Source organism: Plecotus auritus (assembly GCF_963455305.1).
Source record: "Plecotus auritus genome assembly, chromosome: X".
Taxonomy (NCBI): Eukaryota; Metazoa; Chordata; class Mammalia; order Chiroptera; family Vespertilionidae; genus Plecotus; species Plecotus auritus.
In genome coordinates, this window is record NC_137784.1 from 120,186,514 (window position 1) to 120,189,708 (window position 3,195).

Here is a 3,195-nt window from a genome sequence, read left to right on the forward strand (position 1 = left end):
ATAAAGAGAAGAATTAGAAAGCTAAAGGACTCCTTTGCAAAGATAGGCAGAGTGCTGGCCTTTAAGTAATGAAAGTTCATGCAACTCTCACTACAGCACAGGGAGCTAGGTATCACTGCCTAAGTCAGGTTACACTGATGGTGAGCTGTGAAGTATGGAATTCATCCCCATTTTTTTTCTGATATTAAATTTCATGCTTATGTTACCCCCACTATGCTGCCCTAAACAGACCTCCCCGGGATGCTAGAAAATGATGATGTATTTGAGAGGCTATTTTTCAGCATAGTGCAACTATCTTTTATGTGCAATTTCTCATTAGTCTGGCTTTTGAAAGCCCACCTGAATAGTTTCTGCTTGTTTGTTGTTGTTTTTTCAAATGCATTCTGACCTAAGTTGAAATGGATAACTTGTTGCCAGGATATCTCTGTAATAACCAGACTGAAAAGTAAACAATAGCAAACCACCACATTCATCTAGCTCTTTGTGCTGCCTGCATTTTTTTTTATTAAGCCCACTATTTTTGAATTTTTCTTTGGGTCGATCTAGAGAAGAGGGAATGCTATTAACAATCACTATTTTTATATGAAATTTATTTATATTATTTTCAATTATTGCTCCCAGACATTTTAACACCCAGTCTACATCCCTTTTGGTTAAACTGCTGGTGACTATATGGCCAGATAAATAGCGATCTTAATGGTGTGCAGAATTGAAACTGACAAGAACCTTTACAAACTTACTAATTTTCCAAATAATAAAAAAAAAGTGAAATCAATTCTTGTCCTCTGAAATGCCACATGAGAAATCTCTAATTCTCTGATATTTTCTCACACAATCCCACAGTGAACTTGCAGAGTAGGTATTATGATTATACCCATTTTACAGATAAGGAAACAGAAGCCCAGATAGGTGAAATGACTAATGTAAGGTCACACAAATAATGAGTGATAGAACCATGATTTAAACACATCTCAAATATGTGCTCTTTTTGCCTCAGTTTAAAAATAGGTAGGATTTCAGTGTAACTTTCAACTTTAAGTATAAGTAGACAGAAATATTGCAAGGATATACTAAACCTGAATGTTTCTATAATGAGCTTGACCAATTCACTTTTATAGAGCATTCTACCCAAGAACAATAGAATAAATATTTTGTACACATGAAACATGAACCAGGATAGAACATATTCTGGACCATGAAATAAGTCTCAATACATTTAGAAGGGTTCAAGTAATATGAAGACTGTTCTCTGACTACATATACTTAAATTTAAAATTCAATGATGGAAAGATCTCCTGAAAATGCCTAAATATTGAGACACTAAATAATATATTTTAAGTAAACCATGGGTTAAAGAAAACTAGAGCTTTCCATCTGGCCGCAGCCATAAAGTAAACCAAGATGGGTGCTTATAAGTACATCCAGGAGCTATGGAGGAAGAAGCAGTCCAATGTAATGCGCTTCCTTTTCAGGGTGCGCTACTGGCAGTACAGCCCCTCCCCACCACCACCACCAGACAAAGCATGCAGGCTGGGATACAAGGCCAGGCAAGGTTATGTTTCTGATTGGTGTGCGCCATGGTGGCCCCAAATGCCCTGTTCCTAAGGGTGCAACCTACCACAAGCCTGTCAATCATGGTGTTAACCAGCTAAAGTTTGCCTGAAGGCTTCAGTCTGTTGCCGAGGAGCGAGCTGGATGCCACTGTGGGTCTCTGAGAGTTCTGAATTCTTACTGGGTAGGGGAAGATTCCACGTACAAATTCTCTGAGGTTATCCTTATTGATCCATTCCATAAGGCTATCAGAAGAAATCCTGACAACCAATGGATCACCAAATCAGTCCACAATCACAGGGAGTTGCAAGGGCTGACATCTGCAAGCCACAAGAGCCATGGCCTTGGGAAGGGCCACAAATTCCATCACATTATTGGTGGTTCTCGCCATGAAGCTTGCAGAAGTTGCCGTACTCTCCAGCTTCACTGTTACCACTAATGTAATGTTTGTAAAATTCTTACCTAATAAACAATTTAGGACAGTACAAAAGAGAGAGAGAGAGAAAGAGAGAGAGAGAGAGAGAGAGAGAGAGAGAGAGAGAGAGAGAGAGAACTCCAAAGTGCCCAACCGGTGTGGCTCAGTGGTTGAACATCTATCCATGCACCATGAGGTTGCCAGTTCGATTCCCTGTCAGGGCACATGCTTGGGGTGTGGGCTGGATCCCTTGTAGCGGTTGTGTAGGAGGCAGCCTATCAATGTTGATGTTTCTTTCTCATCAATGTTTGTATCTCTCTCTCCCTCTCCCTTCTTTGCTCTCTCTAAAATCAATAAAAAAACATATTTTAGAAAAAGAAAACGAGGGTGAAATTAGAAAGTGCTTTGAACTAAATGCAAATGACAACGCAGTATATCAAAATTTGTGGGAAGCTGCTAAAGAAGTAGTTATGGGAGAAGGACAAATTATCACTAGACTCCTATACAATATAGTCCTCCCTTATCTGCATTTCACTTTCTATGTTTTCAATTACCCTCTGTCAACCATGGTCTGAAAATATTAAAAGGAAAATTACAGAAATAAACAATTCATAAGTGTTAACTTCTGGGCTGTTCTGAGTAATGTGATGATGCCTTGCACCTGTCCACCCTTTCTCACCCTAGATGTGAATCATCCCTTTGTCCAGCATTTCAGCATCTCCACATTGTGTATATTCCTTGCCCTTTAGTGACTTAGTAGCCATCTCAGTTATCATATCTACTATGAAGGTATCACAGTGCTTGTGTTTAAGTAACCTTTATTTTACTTGATAATGACCCCAAAGCACAAGAGTAGTGATGCTGGCAATTCAAATATTCCAAAGAAAATCCACAAAGTGCTTTTTTTAAGTGAAAAAGTGAAAGTTCTAGACTTAATAAGGTAATAAAATAAATTATATGTTGAGGTTTCTAAGATCTACAGTAAAAACAAATCTATCCATGAAATTGTGAAGACAAAAAGAAATTTGTGCTAGTGTTGCTGTCACACCTCAAACTGCAAAAGTTACCACCAGGGTGTATAATAAGTGCTTAGTTAAGATGGAAAATGCATTAAATTTGTGTGTTGAAGACATGAACAGAAAATATATATACTATTCAGTATCTGAGGCTTCAGGCATCCACTGGGGGTCTTGGATTGTATCCCTCATGGATAAAGGGGTGGATTACTA

At 38.5% G+C, this 3,195-nt stretch overlaps 1 pseudogene across 1 annotated transcript; it reads left to right on the plus strand.

The window, feature by feature from the left end:
• Positions 1 to 1,401: 1,401 nt before the first annotated feature.
• Positions 1,402 to 1,990, plus strand: LOC308240261 (large ribosomal subunit protein eL15-like; annotated as a pseudogene). The gene has a single exon. The product of its transcript is annotated as a large ribosomal subunit protein eL15-like (transcript).
• Positions 1,991 to 3,195: the final 1,205 nt, after the last annotated feature.